Genomic DNA, 24,701 nt, shown 5'->3' on the forward strand with positions numbered 1-24,701 from the left:
TGCAAATTCAGCCTCCTAATGGAATTGTGTTTCCTGGCAATGAGAAGTGCCTCTCAAGATTTCCATTTGCAGTTGTAGGAAGAAAATTTGGAGAATAGTTTGCTGAAGTCTCAAAGGCCTAATGATGTCCTATATCTGTCATTAAGTCTCTGTCCTAGATGCTTAAGGTGATGCTTGTCCCATTTGCTTTTGTATTATCACCATGAAACTCAATTGAGTGCTTTCTGGATCTAGAATAGTTTGCCTTCTTTCCGTTCCACATACATCATCTCAGCAGCGGTGAGGTTCTGACACCCTGTAGGAGTGCCATGTAAAGTTTACTGATGCCACTTCAAATGATAATGATCTCTTTTCAGCATTTCCTCTCCCATCACCACACAACATCAGCAAGCAAGAGACTCAGCTGAAACTCTCTGCTTTAAAGGTCAGTCGTCTCCTCCTGCCCAATTCAGATAGCGATGCCACAATTCAGTGACCACAGTTCATTGCCACAAGTTCTTGGAAGGACTGGATTTCTTGTCAGAAAATGTTGGTAAACATCGATTTCAACGCACACACCACTGGAAATATTTTTTCAACAACCATAATAGAAATTTGCAGATAGACAAAGGAAGAAAATTGCTGCTTGAGAACTTATTAGAGTTTGATTAAAGGATATTTACTTTGTGTATTCTGACATGTGACAATGACCGTGAGCAAGTTAACGGTCATAAAATGTTGACTTTTTGAATTTCACTATCTACTGTCGTTAAAAATCTATTGTCTGACCCCCTCCCATAATGTCCTGCATCTGCAGGAATTTAAAATTGTTAAAAAAAATTAAAATGCTTAAAAAGTCATACTTTAGCACAACTAGAAAATTTAAGAACATAAAAATTAGAAAAAAAGTTTAAAAATAAACCCATATTATCCATTGAAATTATGAAGAAATAAAAATCAAACTCTGCCAAGCCTAATTATAGGGCACAAAATCATGTCCTACTTCAGTTCTTCCAAAAGGATCCCAACATTGTAGGTTACTGAGCACCCTTTGTGTTCCAATGCATTCAAAAGAAGATTAGGGCATTCAGCACCTCACAAGATAGGGTGCTAAGAGAAGATGCCCTCATGTGTCTTGTTTCCAATGACAGATACTAAGAACATAAGAACGGCCATGCTGGGTCAGACCAAAGATCCATCTAGCCCAGTATCCTGCCTTCAGACTGGCCAACATCAGGTGCCCCAGAGGGAATGATCAGAACAGGTAATCATCAAGCGATCCACCCCTGTCGCCCATTCCCAGCTCCTGGCAAACAGAGGCTAGGGACACCATTCCTGTCCATCCTGGCTAATAGTCATTGATGGACCTATCCTCCATGAACTTATCTAGTTCTTTTTTTAACCCTCTTATAGTCTTGGCCTTCACAACATCCTCTGGCAAGGAGTTCCACAGGTTGACCATGTTATGTGAAAAAATACTTCCTTCTGTTTAGTTTTAAACCTGCTGCCTATTTTCATTTGGTGACCCCTAGTTCTTGTGTTATAACAGGGATTGGCAACCTTTGGCACGCGGCCCATCAGGGAAATCTGCTGACGGGCCGGGACAGTTAGTTTACCTGCAGCATCCACAGGTTCAGCCGATTGCAGCACCTGTGAGCCGCGGCTCACCGCTCCAGGACAATGGGGGCTGCAGGAAGCGGTGCAGGCCAAGGGACGTTCCAAAGGTTGCTGATCCCTGTGTTATAAGAAGGAATAAATAGCACTTCCTTATTTACTTTCTCCAGACCAGTCATGATTTTATAGATTTCTATCATACCCCCCCTTAGTTGCCTCTTTTCCAAGCTGAAAAGTCCCAGACTTATTAATCTCTCTTCATATGGCAGTCGTTCCATACCCCTAATCATTTCTAAGGGCTTTTCTACACTTAAAGCACTAGAGTAGAACAGTGTAGACACTACCTAGCTGGGGGCAGATATTCTCCCATTGCCATAGGTAATCCACCTCCCCAAGAGGCAGTAGGTAGGTTGATGGAAGAATATTTCTGTTGACCTAGCTCTCTTTACACTGGGGATTAGGCTGGCATAGCTATGTCTCTTGGGGGTGTGGATTTTTCATATCCCTGAGAGACATAGATATATTGATGTAAATTCCTAGTGTAGACCAGTATCCAGAGCAAGTATACACCACGAGGCCCTCGGTTTCTGAGTACTGACTGGGAAAAGCTTTGACAAGCCTTTAGGTGTGTTTGAGGGTAATCAAAAGGGTATGATAGAAAACGGTAGATCCAGAGAGCAGAAAACAAAATACTGAGGAATTGCGGGAAAGATCATTCATAGAGACATGCAGAGGAGCAGATCAGATGCTTGGATGTGATCCAGTTTATACTGGAATTTGGAAACCTAGTTTAAGGGTTTGGACGTAACTGTGCAGTGTTTGCGTCAGAGGGCCTGTTCTGATGTCAGCCCCAAAGGGGTGACATCTTGAAAAGTCAGCTGATCTCAGAGAGACCATAAATAGTGGAAATCTCACCTCCTCAGATGTTCCTGTGAGATTTCCACCCTTAGGGGCCTCATTCAAACCTCTTTTGGAAAAGGGCAAATCTATTGTTTTTCAAAGGAGCAGGGAATACTATGCTTGGAGTGGATGAGGGAGGTACAAAAAGTGACTAGGGAGACCAGACCAGGTTCAATATGGTAAACTGCAGGGGAGAATTTTTGTAGAAATTTGTCCTGTTTTTTCATTTCCAAATTTCATTTGGTATAAAGTTTTATATTGTTTTCAAGTTTCATTATTAAAAGATTCCCTTGATTCCCTTTTGTAAATGCAGTTTTATCTAGAGACATAACACCCAGCATCTGTCCATCTGACAGTGCACTGACACAAGTTATTAGAACGTTTATTTAAGCAGTAAGACATGACATGCCCTGCATCTGTGGGTGGCAGTGGCACACCTCAGCCTGCATGGTGTTATAAATCAGAAGTCTGAAGGGTAAGTGATTAATCATCTGGGACATGCAATAATTGCTATGAAATACAGAGTCTAGGATTCTTGTTAGTATCTGCAATTTGCACTGAAACACCAAGACCAAAGTGAGCTGTAAATTTGTGGTTTGATTCCCATTGACTTCGGCAGTTTCCTGGATTGGAGCCTGATCCCAAACCTACTGAAGTGTTGACCTCACTGGACCTGCTCCTGTGGTTAAAAGCTAAGCACCTATTTTTGTTGGACTGGGGCCATACCAGCCATTAACAGTGATATGACATCACTGACAATCAGCAAGGTCCATTTTGCTTCCAGCTTTCTAAAGTGATTTCATGATTTATCTTGTCACCCTATCACCATCACCCACAAGAAATACAGCTTTTCCACCTGCCTAAACCTCTTCTATATGGTGTGTTAGTTCTGTGTGCGTAAAGCAGTTGAATTAGAAAAGAATCTAAGGAGAAATTTTACAATGAGAACATGTTAGTAACAACAAACATTGGCACAGATCGAAGGGTTCCTCCTGCGTACCACGGACTGAACTGTTCCACCCTCTTTTGTGAACAGCATTGCCTCTGGGAACAGCAGAGGTCAGGAGCTGGGTGAAGTCATGGATAATTTTTACAAGAGTGCTCTATAACTGCGTATATGTAAGTGATTGGTTGGTTTTAAGGTACCAGTTATGGCACTCAATGATATGTAGCATAGCTCCTGGGCTTGGTAGAACCAATAAAACTTGTTCATATATCAAACGGCTTCCTCTGGATGCTGTTTGCGTCAGCTCTGAAGAATTGTAGTAGACTGAAACAAAGGAGGGAGATTTCATCACACCATAGAATCACAGAATCATGGACTACCAGGGTTGGAAAGGACCTCAGGAGGTCATCTAGTTCACCCCCTGCTCAAAGCAGGACCAATCCCCAATTAAATCATCCCAGCCAGGGCTTTGTCAAGCCTGACTTTAAAAACCTCTAAGGAAGGAGATTCTACCACCTCTCTAGGTAACCCATTCCACTGCTTCACCACTCTCCTGGTGAAAAAGTTTTTCCTAATATCCAATCTAAACCTCCCCCACTGCAACTTGAGACCATTACTCCTTGTTCTGCCATCCGCTGCCACTGAAAACAGTCTAGATCCATCCTCTTTGGAACCCCCTTTCAGGTACTTGAAAGCAGCTATCAAATCCCCCCTCATTCTTCTCTTCTGCAGACTGAATAATCCCAGTTCCCTCAGCCTCTCCTCAAAAATCATGTGCCCCTGCCCTCTAATAATTTTTGTTGCACTCCGCTGGACTCTTTCCAAGTTTTCCACATCCTTCTTGTAGTGTGGGGCCCAAAACTGAACACCGTACTCCAGATGAGGCCTCCTCAATGCTGAATAGAGGGGAATGATCACATCTCTCGATCTGCTGGCAATGCTCCTCCTTATATAGCCCAAAATGCTGTTAGTCTTCTTGGCAACAAGGGCACACTATTGACTTATATCCAACTTCTTGTCCACTGTAAACCCTAGGTCCTTTTCTGCATAACTGCTGCCTAGCCACTCGGTCCCTAGTCTGTAGCAGTGCATGGGACACACGAGCCCAAAAGCCAAAATGCAGGGGAAATTGTGATGGGGGAGGACAGGCATTGGATGCGGGGCTGTCTCTGTGGGAGCTATGCTTCCTATATTTGAACTTCTATTTCCAGCTCTCTGATCCCCAATGATTATTGGTCTGTAGCTTGTACAAGAGCACTTCATTATGTGTGAAACTTAACTGGTCACATACCATACAGCATCTGGTATGTTTCTGTTCCCTGATTGGATTAATTGCTCCGACAGAAATTCTGATGATATCAAGTCGGACTTCTCTTTCCATGAATACTGTGCAACATTGGCTTGAAACGTGGTGCTTCCTTGAACATTCCCACTGGTGAGCTTGTTTGCTAGAATATTGCAGCAAGCGAACTCTGCCTCAGACACTGTGTGAATTGAGTAAGGCCTCAAAACAGAAAAGCACTTAAGCACCTGCTTAACTTTGTCCTCAAAGGGATTTAAACATATGCTTACATACTATCCTGAACTGAGGACTATTCTTGGAAAGTTTTTTGGCCCAGCTCTGGTCCCTGATCACAACCACAACAAGGGAAAAGAGAGAAGAAAGTTACATTGGAACATGATGGGGGAGTTGTTATAGAGAAAAATGAATAAATTATATGGCCTGTACAATTACAAACTAAATAATGAATAAACACTAAATAATTCATTTTTTTATAAAAAGGTTAACAGCTGATTTCTTTAGGGGGGCCATGAATAAAATATTGTGCAAAACAATTTAAAAACTCTAGGAAATAGGATTTCCAATAGAGTGGTCAAGAAAATTAAAAATGAATGAACTGGCCCCCTGGGATTAGGGGAGTGAAGCAGAGAGTCATCATCCTCTGTGCCATGGATGATGGACCCACCATGCTGACCATACATTCTATAGCCAAACTGTATCGCTGTTCTGCAAATGTGATGTCAGTAGAGAGATCTTATCTGAGACTTTTCTGCACAGAGGCATAGAATGTAGTCATTAATTGTATACAAAAATATACACTTGATAACCAGCTCCTATTAGCAGCAATCTTCTATGGAAGCTGTAGTCTCCTCTTGCCCTTATTGGCAAGGGACAGCTTCTAACTGTGTGAATATCTTCACTGGCAAAGATGGGACAGACCCTGATACAGGGCTCCACCAGTGAAAAGTCCATGCAGAAGGGGGCTACAGTAGCAGGAGACCGCCACAATCTTTCTCTGCCATGCCAAAATATCCCTGAAAGAACACACTGTTCTCCAAAGAGAGGATTTAGCTAAATCAACCTAGTTCAGCCCATTTCCTTGCTGCTGCTACCAAGGGGATCCTTACAGAATTCCCAGAATAACTTCAAGTTGCCCCTTCATGCCCAAGTACATCGTAAGGTCAAGGAAGGCTGCAGAGGTAACCACACCTGACTTTCCTATGGGGCAGATTATGGTTTGCACCTCCTTGTGCTAAAGGAAATGAGTTTGGCCCATTGCATGGGGGCAAAATGCAGTTTTGGGCAGAGCAAACTATCATTTCTCCTGACCATTAATTACCTTCCTGGCTGGGCCTTTGCTATAGGTACCCTGGGAGAGTGTTCCTTCCACAGGTTCACTCCTGCGCCAGCTACCCAACTGAATGTGTTGGTACATGTTATGTTTGGTGCTCAGAATTCCATGCTGTATGAAGAGATACCCTTTTTTGTGCTCTGTGTATTAGTTGCCTGCTCATGTCCACTGGATGGGAATAGCATGGACTGTTTACCAAGGCCAATGTGCATCTGAACAGATGGTAAATACCCTGACTCCTGCCAACAAGTCAAGAGAGGTAACTAGAATCCATTTAGTACAGGCAAGAAACTCCAGGCTGAAGATTTTCCTGGGACTGTCACAGGTGAAGTGTATCAGCTAAACAATTATTCCAAGTAGCTTCTACTGAAGCCTTCCTGAGAGAACATTTTTGTCAACACTGACAGTTAGCAGGAAATCCCATACTGCCACTTCTCTTCTGTGATAAATAGATTCTAGTTACAGCCCTGCACAGAGTTTGCTGTGTTGCAGAAGTAGATTTAGGAGGATTGTTGCGTCTTCTCTCTCTTTTTTGAATCTGCAATGCGCTCCATTAATGGAAATTATTATAGACCTGGCATAGTTGACTGGTCAGCAAAGTGGAAAATAAAACGCTCATGTCTGGTTCACACAGACCATTTCTGCCAGCTCACGTGTTCTCATTTTTCTCTCTGCTCTGCCTTGCTTTGTAGTTATATTGCTCAATTTGGTGAGGGAAAATGGGTAATTTCTTTGCAACATAGATTTAACTCATATGCAAGGAGGTTCCCCAGGAGACCCTTGTTGCACTGGTGCACAAGATGCCAAACATCCATGTGAGGAGAGGAGAGTGAAAGTGGGAGGCATGGTATGTTTTGACAAACCTGGGCTCTGTGGCATAAGCTGGAGCTCTCTAGTCTTCCCATCCCCTTAGCCCTCAGGGCCAAACCAGTCCCACCTGGTTTCTGGTGGACACAAATCTGGTACGGTTAGACTGTTGTGGGACCAGTTCTGGCCATCTTTAGTCCCTTTACTCTGCTCCAGTGGTGTACAGAAGCCATTCAGGGGGCAGAACAGTTTCTGAGGGAATTCCCACAATGCAGGGAGCAGCAAAGCGGCTGGTGGCTGTGATCCTACACTCCGCTTCCCCCAGGGCCTGGTGTAGGGTCATGCCTGAGGCACGGTAGAACATGTAAGGAATGAGAGGGGGAAACATGGGAAATATGCTGTTCTTTGGTGATTTTGGCCCGCAGGGCAGCCCACAGACAGCAGGGTCAGGCTGCCGTGAGCTAGGGCAGGCCTTGTCATCCCTTTTGCCTCCTCTCCTGTGCTGTGTCTCCCAAGACGCTTGTACAGGATCTCACCCCGTGTGCACCATGGTTCATTGCATCTTGGGCCATAGCGAGCCTCAGCCCTGTAATTCATAACGGTGTTTACGCAGCATGACAGAGATTTCTCTTTTCTGGTCTCCTTTGGAAGGGGCTGGAATTGAACCAGGATCCCTTGTGAACCCTACGATGAAAGATTAATGGACTACTGAGGTCTGAAGGTTCCAGGCCGCTGAATCTGAACCTTGTCAGAGAGACAGAAGAAATACTTTGTTTAAAGAAAATGAATCAATAATCGAATCTTCCCTCTTCTTTGCCCGTCAGGATATTATGCCCAGTTGCTCTAAATCAAGTGTAATTTTAACCCATTCTTCACCAGGGCATTGGTCCATGCTGCTGCCCTCCACCTGCCATGGTAACTTCAGTTTCCTTTCATTTGCCTCTCAAAATATAACACTTTTCTCTCTGTATTTTGAATAAATAAAAACCTGCTTGCTATCATATTAATGAAACATTCAGATTCACAGGGTTCTGCTGGGTATGTCTATGGGGCAGGCAGGGAGGGCCTGCACCAAACAGACATAGGTTCAGAAGAATGCAGAGGTCATCTTTGCGCACACATACACTCGCTCCTCAAGTTCCTTGGTTATTATGAAGGAAACTGGGCCAATGTGTTTACATGGCTGCCATTTTACAGTTCGGGAACATGTGTCTGATGTGTGTCAATGGCCATGACTCCTTTCACCTTCACCGTGTCACCATCTTTGATTTTCCCACAATATGCTAACAACAAAGCCAGTACTATGACACTGAATAATGAAGTACAAAAATTTGTCCCTGTTAATCCCAAATAGAATTTCTTCATTGACACAAATAGATTGTTTATTTTAACTTTACAAAATTCCACTCAATCTCTCTCGATGAGGAAGTAGAATATTCATTATTTTATTCTCATTAATATAATGGTCTCATCATCATCATATTTTAACAGTCGGTGAGTAGATTTTGTGCCTGGACTGGTAGATTTTCATGCCAGTTTTCAAGGTTGAATTACTCTTGTGACAGATAGGCAGGTGTAATATTTTTGTCTAGTCTATCCAGGATCCTCTTTTCTCTTGGAGTGAATCTGGCATCCCATGGTCTGATTTTGTGATAAGCAACAAGAGATCATTTGCTTAGCTGTAGTTTATTATTCATCATCTGATTCCCATTTCTTAGTTCTCTTTCCAAGTATACGTTCCTTTCCAGTTTCCTCTCAGTGTAGCGCGGGCCACATTAAAAGCAAATGGGATCAGGCAATTGATCTTGCATTGCGATGTCAATTTCTTTTTAGATGTGCTCAGATTGTTTGACAAGTTCTTGCAGCAAAGGAAGAAATGGCACAACCTATATCAGAGGAGAAAAGGACAAGGCCTTAGCAAAGCTGGTGGAAATTCTGCAGATGAGTGCACATCACAAGCATGCAACATATGGTGGGGAATGAAAGGGTGGGGCTACGTGCAGTGTTCTCTCCAATAACAAAGGCACCTGGAACTGAATGAAAGTGAGTTCCCCTAACAGCACTTTAACAGGCAACTGCACTACTCTACGCTCTTCAGCAAACAAGCTGGCATTTCCCTCTGGCATTTTTGAACACATCCCAAAGCTCTCTCCCAGGCTATTTCTAAACATGTTCAGTTCACCTTTCCCTACATGCAAAAGACAGGATGGAATGAAAGCTGACCTAAACAGTTCTTTGCAGCTAACCAGCATCTCAGAGGAGCATGCAATTATCATAATGTTTAAATCTTCCAGCAAAAAGTCTCCGAAGCCCTGTCAGCACTTTTATCCTATTGTATGTGGCTGGAGCCCAAAGTTGTGAAATTTCTGCTACCCATATCTGCCAAACATAATTCCGTGTATCTCCTGGACAACCTGATTCTCTTACTAAACGAGTCACAAACTTTTCAGCTTCCACTGTCCAGTCACTAAATCCAGTCGCTGCCCAATTTGCAGAATATAGTGAGAAAAACCCAGCCAACCAAAGCATGTAGGGGTCTTAGCCATCCAGTTTGTTAAAGACCTGAGGAGCCCAGGTGGGGCAATGTTCTTTGACTATTTCATTCATGAACTTCATGGTATTGTTACCCCTTTTTCACCTGAGCAGATACCCTCAAATTAGGGGGCTTGTAGGTTGTTCCAGTTAGATTTGCATCAAAGAAATTCCTGACTCTGAACAATTTTTCCTCCTGTTTATTTACAGAGAGTGTACAAAGACTTGTTTCCCACAACATAATTGGAAATAATGAACAGGAAACAGTTCCTGGGTTCCAACCCTGCCTTTCCAGCCATTGCAATGTACGTAAAAAGCTTTTTCTCTGAGCTTTCTCTCAGGGCCATATTACTTGCCTTCTGGTACTGTCTGCTTGGCTTTGTTTCACTACATCAGTCTATTGTGTGTCTTTCTAAGGGCTTGGCTACACTTGCAGATGTAGAGCGCTGGGAGTTAAACCAGCCTTCAGAGACTGCAGCCGGGAAAATGCTGCCGAGTGTTTACACTTTCAGCTGGAAGCGCACTGGTGTGGCCACATTAGCAGCTCTTGCAACTCCACAGAGAGCAGTGCATTGTGGTAGCTATCCCAGCATGCAAGTGGCTGCAATGTGCTTTTCATATAGGGGGCGGGGGTGGAATGAGACAGGGCGTATGTTGTGTGCATGTGGAGGGAGAGAGAGTGGGTTTTGGGGAGGGGGCTGAGAGCATGTCAGCATGCTGTCTTGTAAGTTCAGACAGCAGCATACGTCCCTCCCCGTCCCCTCTCTCTCTCACTCAAAGCAAGCAGCATTCCTTTGTTCCGGAGTGGATAAGCAGCCAGCTGTCAGAAACAGAGCTTTCAAAGGGCATTTCCGCATTCCTGCAGCGATGCAAAACAATGACAGGAGTGGCCACTTGACTTAAGGGGATTATGGGATGTTTCCGGAGGCCAATCAGAACGCAGTAATGCCACACCTCATTCCCACTGGTGCTGCTGCGCTCCAGCGGGGGCGCAGCCAACATTATTCCGCTCACCAAGGTGGAGTGCCAGCAGCGCTCTAGCCACAGAATCAGGGCGCTCTATGTGCTTTGCCAGTGTGGATAGGGAGTGATCTTGGCCGCCCAGGGCTCCTTTATTGCGCTGTAACTTGCAAGTGTAGCCAAGCCCTAAAACACACCTCACCAAAACCAGATCCACCAATCCAAACCCTAGCCCCTGCATTTGAAACCTGTTCGCCCACGTGGTTCAACTTCTACTCAAGCTTTTTCATGTGCTTGTGTTTTGGGTGCCACTGCTGTTCTTTCAGGCACCTTTTTACGGTGAATTCTTTGCATTGATCCTGAATGTAAGATGGTAGCTATGCCTGACTCCTAACAGCAATTAATCCAACTTGTATTTATTTATTTATTTTATTTTTAACAATATTAAAAGAAACATTATTCACTCTGGATGAAACTCAGCCCTTTGCAGAGAGCCAGCGTGAGACTTATGTACCACTTCAGCCCTGGTCCTCTGACAGGGATGAATTCTTCCTCCGATCTTAAAGAAGAGCATTGCAAAAAGTTTCACACAGAACAGAAAACTGACTCAAAAACTTAAAACCTCTGCAAAGCTAGCAAAGAAATAGATTTTAAAAAATGAAGAACTTGGCTGGCGGAGATGTTTACCGGAAGCTAGAAGCGTGTGAAGTTTCACAGAAATAGTCATAGTAACAGAACCGTTGTCTCACAGCAACCAGGATACTACAGAGTGAGGAACATTTTCTGTTAACTGGAGTTTAACGTTATCCTTTAAGCAATCTTTTTTCCAGACCACTCATAGGTGTTGCATGCACATCTCTGAGAAGAGAACTGACCCCTATGCTAGACTTTACTGCATATAATTTCCAGTGAAATGTTCACAGCTTAATTGGGATACGAAAGCCAAGTTGACATTCTTGTCCAGATTCACATTTGTATAAAACCTAGAGTAATTCTACCAGCTTCCATGGTGCTAAACCAGATTTACTGGGGTGTAACTAAGAGCAGAATTTTGCCCTCATTGTTCAGCTTTCAAAATCAGCTAAGATTCTGTTCTTCCTTTACAAACTTTGGGCTTGATTTTCCCCTGTAATTATTCCAGTTTTATGCCAGTGAAACTCCACGGATATCAATGGAGTTGTAACAGTATAAAACTGAAGCAACACAATCACAAATAAAGCCCTTTGATCCCATTTCCATTCATGAGTTTGGCACATAACATCTTTATACACTGACATCACTGCTAGGATGCATTTCAGTCACTTGTGTTTCCTGATAAACACAGCACCATGGGCATCTCAGGGGTTAAATCTGCCTGGCAGCTCCTGAGGATTTAATCTTGTGACTCCAATTAATGCTAATGAGAGGAGTGACATAGCTGAATCTCTTCACATCAGGATGGATATTTGATGCCTGAGTGTGAAGGACCATCCTTTCAAAGCCTCAAACGCCCATAAGCCAATTTCATTTCTAAATGGTGGGACTATGTGACACAGTGCAAACCCAAACTCTTCACTAGTCATATTTGAATTACCACCACCCAGCTTACTATATTGCAACAAGGAGACCTGGGTCTCATATTTTTGTGGATCGTCCTTTCTTCCCAATTGTTTGAGACATAATGGTTTCCAATCGCTCGGACATTCTTGACCCCGTCACTCTAGCACTCGGCTGTTCTCCTCCTTCCTGCCTTCGGTTAAAACATTTTTCTTTCTACTTTTTCAAAAGTGCCTTTGGTGGGAATGAAAGTGCGAGATTAATAGCTCTAGCCAGAAACAGACATAGGATGGGAAAGAGCTATGCAAGGTCTCCCCACTGCTTTACCACCGCATGTCAGTCCCAAGGCACAATATGCCATCGGCCCCACATGCACTTAAATCCCAGAAAGATTAAGCCTGGTGCTCTGGATGGCCATGCGTTATGCATCTATTAGAGAGAGATTTATTGCTGCCCAATAGCAAATGCTAAGAGCTTTATCGGTCTGCAACCAACCACAGTGACAGTTTGGCCCTGATCCTGCTTCTTTTTAGGACAGCAGGCTTTCTTTTACCCCAGGATAGAGCCATTGACTTCAGCAGAATTACTCGGCATCTGCAAGAGCAAAATCAAGCCCTTTTATGTGGTGTGAAGTTCAAGTGTTTGCTAAGAGGCAAGTCTGGCTAATGTCAGAATCCGTGTCTGTTACCATAAAATAAATAGTAATAATAGATTTCATGCTTCTCCCTACTGCACCCGGCTAATGATCTTGGGAAACTGCACAGCATACACATTACAATATACTAAAAATATAAACATTGAACCCCCTTCACATCAAACAGCAAGAATGCGATAAAAATTAAACTTCTAGGAGAATATGGCTAAAAACTCCATTGCCAGTGCTAGAGAGTCATTCCTCATGCCTTGGCATATATAATCTACAAAGTGACTGAAAGGCAATCCCTTGCCAAGGGCCGTCCTTAGGCCTACACAGCATGTGTGGCTGCATAGGGCACCACTAAATTTGGGGCATCGCCGCTGGGATGGGACAGGAAGTGGGTAAGAGTGGGAGCGGGTGATAGAGCCGAATGCACTGGCACAGTGCATTCTGAGGGAGGGTACTGCTGGGGTCTGTGGAGCATTGAGTGCAGACCTCTTGTGGAGCGCCCCCCGCACATTGGCAGGGCTGGGTGAGGTGCAAGGGCTCGGGCTGGTTGGCTGCATGCCAAGGAAGAGACTCATTTCCTTGGCAGCCAGCCCGAACGCCTCCTCTCCAAGTGACCACATGGGCTGGGCTGGGGAGCATGTTGTTCACCCGTTGGGCATGGCAGCCTGGCAGTGATTCATCCCTCATCCCCAAGATGCTGCACTTCACCATGGTGCCGGCGGTGGAGCCCAGTGGCATGATGTGACCTGAGGGTCTGCTGCTGCTGTTGCCACTCTGCACCCCAGGGAGGTAAATGGGGTCTCACAGATTTCCTCCAATCTCCTCCTCTACTGCAGCTGTTGGACAGGCAGGTCAGGGGCAAGCCAAGCATGAAAGCAGCACTGTGTTGCCATTGATCTGCTCTGAGCACAAATATGTTGTTAGCAACAGAACATTATTATTAGATCAGAGCTATTTTTTTTATTATGGATTATTTTTGTGTGGGTAAGAGCAAGTCGGGCATAGGAGTGCCAGTTTGATAATAGTGCATAGGGCACCATAACTCCTAAGGATGGCCATGCCCCCACCTACCCACTATATGCTAAACCCTTCCTCCTTTCCCCACACCTGGACTTTGATCCCATTCATGCTCCACTCTGGTAAAATCAGCAGAGTCCATGTCCCAGCACATGGGGGCTAACTAACTAACTAGCTAGAGCCTCATATTGAATGCACTGCTTTCCATAGGCGATAACAATCAAAGGTGGAGAAAAGGTTCTTTATGATTGGAGATTTTGAGCTGGTAGCATGCATTTTCTTTATAAAAATAGTCCTACGGTTGACACCTCTTTTGTTGTCAGATACTGCATTGCCTGACTGCCATGGATACAGAGCAGGCCATAGCTGTCATTAATTGTACATTCTGTCACTCTGTACTTGCAGTCAAGTCTCTTCAGTGTACACATTTCCACAAACTCTGGATCTGATCAATGCAGCTTTGATTAAATGCTTAGAAAATCTTTTAATAAAAGGGCTTTTTATGGCTGCCTTCTGTGCTAATCCAGACGGGGACATAAATAAGCAAAACAAAGAGGAGAGAAAGCTGGAGTTACAGTTCACAATGGCAGATCTTCCTCCCCATTTTGATCCTGTTCGCTTGCTAGAGATTTGAAGGGTTATTGAGATTTGGAAAAAACAACAATTGTGTTCTGGGAAGAACATCTGACTAGGTAAAAATGGGTTTTGTTACAGCTGAACATTGGGAAGTTTCTCTGTTTTTTTACGAAGGACCAAATTGTCTTAGCAGGGCATCATGTTGACCTTATGATTAAGATTTGTTGTGACTGTCTGATTTGGAGTATTAGAGAAGCAAGGTGGGTGAAGTAATATCTTTTATTGGACCAGATTTTGTTGGTGAGAGAGACAAGCTTTGGACATTGACTTGGAGTATGGTGGGCAGGGGAAACGTGGTCCCTAAAATACAACACTTGTATGATATATTATTAGCAATGTGCCTATTTGGTGTCAAATGCAGCTCTTCAAAGAGTTATGATTTACAAAGATTTATTTATCTATTTATGTTTGCAAATTATTTCAAAAGATAATGATGAGTTTGTACTTGGATCAAAATGTTTTATTTATTTTTGTAGTTTTTCAAACAAAAATGTTCCATTTTAAACAAATATTTTGCATTTTGTGGAGGAGGGGTATTTCCTCTCTCTCAACTGTTTTTTAAACTTCTCTTTTTTTCCACTGGACTAGTGTGAAAAAATAAGATTTGAAAAAGTTTCAAACAGAAGGGAAAGTTCATGTAGCTGCTGCCTGGGGAAAGGATAATGGCGAGGAAGCTAGGACACTTCTGCCCATTCCTCTTCCCCCATGTTTGGCTATTGACCCTTCACAACATTGGTTCTCTCTGCTACTGACACTCCTGTGCTTTTCTTTTGCAGGCGTAACAAATTCTGCTTTTGTGGGCTCTGACCAACAGGGATACTCTCATCGCATGGTAAGTAGACCACTCTCCTCTTAGAGAGGAAGTTAGCACTAGGCAGACATGCTGATGTGGATACGTTGTTTGCTTTTCTTCAGTCCAAGACATCAGGACCCACTTGGACTGAAACGAATCCAAATCTTCTGTGCGTCAGTGTGGGGGCAGCAGACCTGCCATTGCTCAGCAGACTGAATTGCACTCTTCAGTTATTCAAAGCTTTGCCAGCCAGCAGCTCTAATTTTAATCTGTTTTTTTCCACCTCTGCTCTACCGTTCTCTTTCTCTGGGCCTACCTCTGCCATCCTGATCTGTTTCTAGACACTTCCCAGTCACTGAAGTATCTTTACTCTCACTGAAAGGGAGTTCAACTAAATCCAGTTTTCTCTGGGACACCAGTTATTAGTCACTTGTGGTTTGGTTAAATTTTAGATTTTCATGAGCAAAAAACTGAAGACACCATTTTTCTCCCTTGCTTTCTCTCCCAGACACATTGTAAGCTGTTTGGCAGGGGGAGGGGTGCATAGGTGCTGGAACTAAGGTTTACAGTTTAGTTTAGTTCAGCAGCCCCCTGTAAAAATTGTTTCAGCTCCCCTGGGGTGAGATGTGTGAGCTGGTGTGTGAAACAGCAGTGGGTGTTCAGAGGTACGTATAGGTGTGTGGGGCTAACCACACCTGACTCAATCCATTTCTCCATTTGGCAGGTTTTTTCTTGAATGCTTGCACTCTCAAAGGGAAGTGACTGATAGATGATCTTTATTTGCCCAGCAGTCGATGTGTAGCATAGGGTTGTCACGGTGGACGCCTTTGGTCCTTCATGCTCCAGTTGACAGAAACAAATGGTCGACAAACAGCACAGAGAGAAAATCGGTTCCACAGATGTGTTAACTTGCCATGTCAGTTTGCAAGCACTGTGTTTGTTTGCTCTAAAAAAAAAAAAAAAAAAAAAAACTCACCTAGGGATGGGTTACAGTGACATGATAAAACAAGACAGGAGCCGTCACTTGAAAAGGAACATCAGTTCTTGGTAGTGCTGAGTTAGACAAGTTGTGTTACATCACATTGGGGTGTGGGGCTTAAGCCTGAGAGAAGCAGCACTGGCCACCCAATGAGTTTTGCCAGTGCTCTGCACCTATCAGGACCACACTGGTGGTCTATAAATTACTGAATGATGGATGGTATGGATCGTATGGGACCCAGGAGGTGTCCTCATGGTCATGAGTCCTCAACATCCTAGCTTCCCCAACAAAAGGGGACAACACCTGTCTAAAGTTTGGGGAGCTAGGACTCCTGGGAGTTTCCTTAGAAGCTCAGAGAAGATGTCAGGAAGCTACACTCAATTTCTGAAAGCACATATATATGTCGGTCAGGGGGAAATGGCTGCCATTATCAGTCTATGCTACTTATATGGCTCCTCATCACTTTAGTGTCTGTGCAACCCCATACTATTTCGTCTCTTTGGTCTCACAACCTCCCTGCAAACAAAGGAAAACCCAATTTGTCCCCAGTTTGCAAATGGGGAATGGGAGCACAAAGAAACCAAGTGACTAGCCTGAGTTCCGACAGGAACTCTGTGGTGGAGCCTAAGTCCCAGGCTAGTACCTGGCTGGAGCATCCTCCCCTAGCTGCGCAGAGAACAGGCCTGCACATTCTGAAAAATGGCAAGTCCTTGTGGATGTACATAAGCAGGCCAGAGCTCTGCAGGAAAACGCTTTGTTCTTCGCCAGCTCCCTTACAAACAAACAATCAGGTCCAATTACCAAAAGAGGATTTTCCTTCGGAAAAGTCTCCTGTTTAGAGGGAGGTCCTTGGAACTGGCCTGTGCTATTAAAATGGATAATGAGAAACGCAGACTGGAATGCCTTCCCCACTGGAGATCCATCCAGTTCATGGAGTGCCTTTACAAAGCTGGGCAGGATTCAAAAGCAAGAGCCAATGTAAAGATTCCAGAACAGGAGTAATAAACTGGGCTTCATAAACTCTAGCAAGATGGCAGACAGCTGAATTCTGAATAAGCTGGAGACAATGGGTCGACTTAGCAGGCAGCCCAGCAAACAAAGAATTATAGTAATCAAGGAGATGTTATGAGGTGGGAATTAAAAGTCACCAAGTCAGCATCAGAGAGCAACGAGCTACTCTGGTATGTGCATGATATGGTTGCAAAAACACTGTGAGGCTTTTTCACTGGATCTACTATAACCATTCCTGAGACTTGGCAGAGAAGACTGTCATGATATAGCAGCCAATGAGACCAAAGGACAGTCCTCAGCTGTATTCTGTATCTCTTGGTCACAGCTGCAACTGAGCTGTTTGGGGCTGTTCAATCCCAGGGGAAGTCAAGGGCCAGTTCAGCCTCTCAGTGCCGTACAGAGAGGACCTGATCTAAACTATGCTTTGATACCATGGCTTCCTCCTTCCCTCCTGCTGTCCACCAAATAGGGATTGCCAGAGCTCAAGAGGAGGACCAGACAGACATCCAACCATCTATCTTTGACTCCCAAGCAGAATTTCATTGCTACTCCCTATAAATAAGTGTTTTTTTTTCCCAGCAATCTGCTCCCCACTTTTCTGCGTGATGGACTCTCTTTCTGCAGTGAGCTTTTTGTACCCATTAGCAGATAGGTACCAGTCGCTTTACTAGTCTTTGGGAGATAGAATCAAATGCCTTTCCTAGCTCTGTTAGCTTTGCAGATACTCATTGCACATTAGCTGTGTGTTAAATCCCCTTGCCCCCACATCCTTTGCTGCTGGCAGTTTCAGGCAAGCACTTTGTTTTCATTTATAACCTGGATCCCTCCCTTTCCTCACTTCTGTGATTCTCCATTTTGATAAAATGACACTTCTGACAAGCAAAACTTCCTTTCCCCACCCCCCACCCCATGTGGATGTTTTCTTTGCCAATTAATCTAACATAATGTGCCATTTATGCTCTCAGAAACTGGCATGACTTCTGTGGGAGACAAAACATGCTACTGGAGGGGGGGAAACAAAACACAAGAAGGCTCTGAACTGCCTTAAGTAACTCAGCAGGAGGATGTCAGGCTGGGAGTTTTGAATGTTTTTTACTTCTTTGTCTCTTTGAGCATTTATTTTCAGTAGACAGCTTTGTCACTCGCTGTCAGCAGAGCATGGAGCCATACTGGGAACTTTTTTTTTTTTTTTGTAATGATAGGAGGGAGATGGCTATGTTGCAATCAACTGCATATCACAGATCTGTCCATAAATATCTCTTGAACAATTCCTTCACATAATTAGCTGGTAGCAAGAATGCCAAATGTAAGCCAGAAGGGAAGAAGTTCTCCCTTCCATCTCAAGGGTCTCTTCAAACAGAACAGCAAACTTTCCAGGATTATAATTAATAAGTGTTGGATTAATTTTCCCTCTCCTCCTGTATATGTTACTGTCACTTTTTAAAACTTGCACTTCTAGTCATTTAAATGCTGGTAAAAGACTTGGAATAACATGTGAAACCAACGAGAACCTCCATGCAAATTCCAAATCCAACTTTTTTCTGAGGTCTGAAGAAGTTTTTTAGGGTTTTTTGTGTTTTATTTTTCCCCCTCGTGCTTCTGCACTGCCTGACTTCAACTTTGCCTGGAAGCAACAATCTGATGGAATCCCACAAAACCTTGTGATCATATATTTTCTGACCCAGCTTCTAGACTCATTAGACTTGGAATAAGTCTGGATAAACGTTAGGTATGCATCTCTTCTTAGGGCTGCTAAACGAAAACTCACACCTCATGAACGAATGCTGTGCTAAGACTGTACTGCTCCTCCAGGGATTATTCCATGCCTATTACCATGGTGTTTGAGTTCTACGGAGGTTTTCCCTCTGTGCGAAGGTTTTTCTCTGGAAATTAAACCCAGAAATTCACACATCAAAATCAAGAATCCCTGCCCGAAAGTAATAGGCCACTCTGGACCTTCTGTAGTCCTCACTTTGGAGTCAAAATCAGATGTTTCACTTTTTCATTTCAAAGCCAGAAAAATGCATATTGTTGATTCATAGCTCCATGCTCCTGTATAATCCAAGAGGGCATTCAACAGAACTGTCCCACAGCATTCAAAGCAGGAGCCCTCTCAAAGTTAACTTGGTCATCCACCATCTTGACTGATGAAAGGAGATGCAACAAGGTTGGTCTGTCAGTGGTGCTTAGCAATGGTATGGGAAAAGAGCCCGATGTGGTAGCAACACATCCTAACACATGCACTACAGGATGACTCGCCAGCCTGCACTGCATTTGATGCTATGGCATTACATCTTGGTAGCACTGTGCAAGATCACACCACTCTACATTTACTCCATTTTGAGGTTTATGAATACGGATAGATAAGATATTGCTTTGGAATTGGGGCAAATTTACGGTTCCTCTTCTGCTCCTCCAACTTTCAGGTCTGGCATGACTGACAGGCTAAAAATTCATCCACCAGTATTTTTCCCTGCCTGATTTCGCGCCCTCACCCCACAGGGCTCCTCAGAGCAAGTGTTCCACAGATGGGTCCTTCCCTAGCCTGTGTGTTTCTGCCACACATAGTAGAGACACTGCATTCCTGCCAATCCATCCTTTTGATTCAGCACACACATAAAACCCTCACCCCCTCCAATGAATCAGAAATGTTGGTTTTCCTTCCTCAGTGCTTGGTGAAAGAGCCTGTAGAAATGTATTAACTTCTTGCTCCCTGTCCAGTTTGCAGTATTAACAGTCTCACCACCCAATTCTTATGTCAGTCCCTTTCCCTCTGGGTGAACAAGCAACTCCCACTGTTCTTTTTGGTTTGTTTTTTTTTTTTTTTGTTAAACTTTGCTTTCCTGAAGCCTGCCTCCTCCTCCAGCTCTCCCAAGCTGGAGTGTTAGTGAGCAGGATGTACAGTTTCTTTCTGCTTTTCTGGAGGCAGACTCTCCAGTCACATGGCCAATTAATTTGAGGGAAGGTTACATTTGTTTCTGGATAGAATCAAAAAATAAACAGCCCTAATACCACACACAAGCCACCAGAGCCTCAGGAGAGACTTTTAAACTTTAGAATAATTGGGAGGGAGAAAGGACTTAGAAGGAGCCTGCCTCAAAATTATGACAAATGTGGGCCAAGGAATTGCTTTATTTCCAGCTATAAAAGCAACATAGGAAGTTAATCAAAATAGATACTCCACTCTAGCTGCTGTCTTTGCAATTTTTCCTGGGGAGGGTAGGGGTGGTATTGGGTACTATTTGTATTACCGTAATACATAGAAGTCCTAGTCATGGACCAGGAGCCCATTGTACTTGGAGCTGTATTGTGTTGTCATCTGACGATGGGTCATAGAAAGGAGTGTCTCTTCCTCCCTCTGCCCATTCTCCCCAATTATTAAATTTGCAAGTGCTCCTTCCCTTCCCACTGGTGTAGATCTGTCACTGCAATCAATGGAATTCGTCTACACTGACACCAGTATAAGCGAGAGCAGAATTTGGCCCATTATCTTTAACAGAATCTGTATGCTGGGAAAGATGTGCAAAAGCTGGCACTTTCCAGTGAAATTCAGGCTGACTGGCAAAGATAAGCATGGGAAGAACCTGCCAGGTAATTGCAAGCAATGTTATCATATGCGAATAGGGACCCCAAATATGTTACTGAAGAATGTCCAGGTAAATGATGAGCCAGTGAGTGACCACATTAGTAGGAGAAAGGGGGAAAGGTTTTATAACAAATGTCCTCTTTTTTTTTGTTTGTTTGTAAAAGGAAGAGATCAGTAATTATATCATAAGGCTCAGGTTCTCACTGTGCCAGGCTTAACAAACACTGGCCATCACTAAAATGCTATAAATATTGGCTGGGGTTTTTCATGGATTCCAATTCTTTATAAAAGACTTGTAAAAGTATGGTCTCTGCTGAGCCACCCATGCCGTCCCCACCTGAGCCTGATTCCTTCAGTCACACGAAACAATAGAGAAGAGAGACAAGCAGTAGAAAGAGAGCGAGAGAAAAAGAAAGCAAGAAAGAAAAGAGAAGATTATTTCTGTGCATGGAGTTTGCCTTAATGTTTTGGTTTTTTTAATGAAACAGGACCTTGTGCCAAGATCCCCAGCTTCTGCTTATGATTCAGGCAAAAGAAAATGTCAGATGTGTTCTGACGCAGAGGGACCATCTGGGCAGAGATTGACACTGTGAAGGCAGTGAGAGGGGAAAGGAAAGTCTGATATGACACAGGCATGGCCATCATCATGCCTATAGCATGGCTCACTCCAAAGGCTGGTGTGTTTACTCAGTGGAATACATCAATGGGTTTTCTGGGGAGGGTGGGCTTGTGGCTGAAGGCACTGGGCTAGGACGAAGAGGAGATATAAATGCAATTCCAAGCTCTGCCTCAGATGTCCTGTATGATCTTGGGCAAGACACTTATTATTCACTATAATGTGCCCCAATGGGCTAGGTGCTGTACAAACATATAACAAAAAGACAGTCCCTGCTTCAATGAGTTTAGGGCAGGGGTGGGAAACCTATGGCCCGCAGACCGGATCCAGCCTGTTGCTTAATTTCCTCTGGCCTGTGGCAAGTCTCGGTGGCTCCCGTGGAGCTGGAGCTGTGAGTGCCGGCTCGCTCCACCCCGGGGGAAGCCCTGAGTCTCAACGCCCCCCCCCAACTCCCTACTGGGGGTCTGGAGTCGCGAGCGTCGGCTCGCCCTGCCATGGGATGGAGCCTCCATGCGCCCCCACAGGGCTGGAGCAGCAAGCAACAGCTAGCCTCGCTGCAGAGGGAAGCCCCGAGCCCCCCGGAGAGTGAGTTGAACATTATATATTTCTCTCTCTAATAAAACCCCTACATTAAGTTGCTTTTTACTTGTATGTGGCCTGCGATGGAGTTCAAGGTTTTTGATAAGACCCTTAACCGGGGTAGGATGCCATTGGCCCACAGAAAAAAATCAGTCTGCCTTCAGTATTTATATAGGCACCATCACCTCCTATCTGAGCACTTCAATACCCTGGGAGGTAGGGATGTGCTGTTTTCTCATTGGTGCAGAACTGAGCTACAAGGAGGCTAAGGGGCTTGTCCAGAGTTACACAGAAAGTTTATGACAGAACAGGGATTCGAACCCTGCTCTCTCAAGTCCCAGGCTTGTGCCTCAAACCCTGCTGTTTATTTATGCACGTAGTTTTGCTTCCGTTCCCTCCGTATGGAACCTTTGGAACCCAGCTTTTAGTAAGGAAGGGCTAGCCGGAGGTGATTGAGTGTGAAGTTTGCTTAGTTATAAACCTGTGAAGAGAGAATAACCAAAGACTGGTATTGTTTACATAACCCAAATCTAGTACTTATCATCAATATCTCTTCTGAAGCAATGCCACTTTACCTTTGGGATGGGGCTGCCAGAAGGGAAGTAAGATTGAGATGGCGAGCAAGAGAGAGAGAGACAACGCAGGAATATGTAATGGAAGGATTTCAAGTAGACCTTTAATTATTAATCTGCAATACTTCAAAATACTTTTCCTCACAGATACATGTAAACGGGTGCCGAGATAAACCAGTAAATGGTAAATTGGCGGGCCTCAGAATTTGCAAGATCACTTGTAGCAGATCACAGATTTTCCCATAAATATTCCCAGACTGAAAGAAGGCTGAGCACAAATCTACCCAGTTCTCTCCTGAGAAACTATGCAAACATGTGGGAACAAGCTCAAAGGGATCAATCCAGAGTGTTGACCTGGAAAGCTGAAAGTGACATATTCATAAAAGTGAGAGTCTAAGAAAGTTTGTAAGTCGAAGCAAATCAAGAGGTGGTGAGAGGAGAAAGAACTGCTACAAAAGATGTAAATTACACAAAGTTAACTCCAATTAGAGTCCAGCTATGCTTAACCTCAGAACTGAAAGAATTGACTCTTCTATCCCTCCCATCCCTTATATTTACCAAGCTGAAAATATATTACTGTTACAACTTACAACAGTGAGTGGAACTGGGTATAACACAGATTCGGTTAAATGTATGTAAGAAAGAGGCTTATAAAGAGATCTAAGTAGAAGTATTTATTCACTGGTCATGGATACCCCTTGTTACTGTTAATGGAAGAGAGATGCATGTATGGAAGGAAGAATAAACCCATTTGTTACTGTGTATTGGAGCTGAACAAATAACTCACAATGAATAATTTTCTGACTGATTTAGACTTTTTCTGCTCACTGCATGTCTGTGAGCAGACTGCGGTTTCCTTGAATTCATTTATTTTAAAACATCAGACAATTTCTTTGAGATTTCTGTAACTGAGTTGATGGCGAAGAGTTCTCTGTGAGTACCTAGTTTCGTGATCTGAGCTCTGTATGGGGCTGATCCAGCTAGTTGAAGTCAACGTTGGGAGTCTTTCCATTGAGTTCTATAGGCCTGGATTGAGTCTGATGTTAGCTGTGATCCAGTGTTTCACGTGAGATTGTCTGCATTCTGGATGGAGAAATATTCAAAACACTTCTGCCTTGCAGATTTATAATACAGATTCTGGGAAAACCAGCTGTGATGGTCTTGATTACTGTCTACAAAGAATCGTATCTGATTGGGCAATCATAAGCTATTTTGCAAGGTTATTCTTCTGCATTTTGATACATTGCCCTATATCCAACTTGTACTGCTCAAAGGGACAGAAAGACAATATGTCCAGGATCATCGTGTATGGAAGAAATTTAATTGAGCAAATGACTAGCACCAAAGCTAGGGTCCAGAAAATGGCTGAAGAACCCAGTTTCAAAGCAGAGCTTGTTTTCTAGCACCCATAAACATGCTGAGCACTTCGCAGAAGACACAGAATGAGACAGTACCTGCCCAAATGATGTGTCAATCAGAGTAGGAATGAGGGTGACACAGTGCAAAGGGGATAGAGTGTGAGGAGATGAGGGTCACAGCCGTACAGTTGGGCTATTTTTTCGGTGTAGATGGTCCAAGGTTTAGCAGGACTATGAGAAAGTGGCATAACCAGTCTGTATCCCAATTTCCTCATCTATAAAATGGCACTGATAGAATGTACTGACCTCCTAAGGACGCCATGAGGTGTAGTTAACCAGGACAATAATTAGAAGATCAATGTGCTTTCAGATGTGTTGGTTATAATTTGCTATAAACTACAATTTTCTGGGGGCTAAAAACTTGCCCATAAAGTATTGACTGTAAAACTGATGTTTTTAAGAATAACAGTATGTTGTTAAGAATGCAGCTATTTTTGTTCATAAAATGTTTTCATTGGCACATTGGAACTATTATTATAGCTGTTTAAACAATATACTGTCTTGATATATATATGGAATTATTATGGATTTACATCTTGAGATGGTAGTGGTTTCAGGGGACACTCATCATGGATTCTCCTGTCAATAAGATTGGCCTGAAAAATTCCCTAGTTACTTATTTAATCAGAATTAATGCACTTTTTAAAAAAAAATCTGTAAGTAATGTCCAAAACCATCATTGCTTAGCACTGGAGGAATAATATAATTTTTTTGCAACGTCCCTATGTATTAGAGATGAGCAAATAATTTACTCAGTGATTTAAAACTTCCTTTTCTGTATGAGGATTGCAATTTCCTCAAATGACTTATTCAAATATACTCCATGAATATTGTTGGTGGATTTTGTTTTTCACTGCACAGTGTGTTGTCAGCATTGGCTGACCAGTAATCAAATTCACTCTGTATTCAGTATGGTCGTTGGTGATCTCAGACTGCACACG

This window comes from Gopherus flavomarginatus, chromosome 7, assembly GCF_025201925.1.
Source record: "Gopherus flavomarginatus isolate rGopFla2 chromosome 7, rGopFla2.mat.asm, whole genome shotgun sequence".
NCBI lineage: Eukaryota > Metazoa > Chordata > Testudines > Testudinidae > Gopherus > Gopherus flavomarginatus.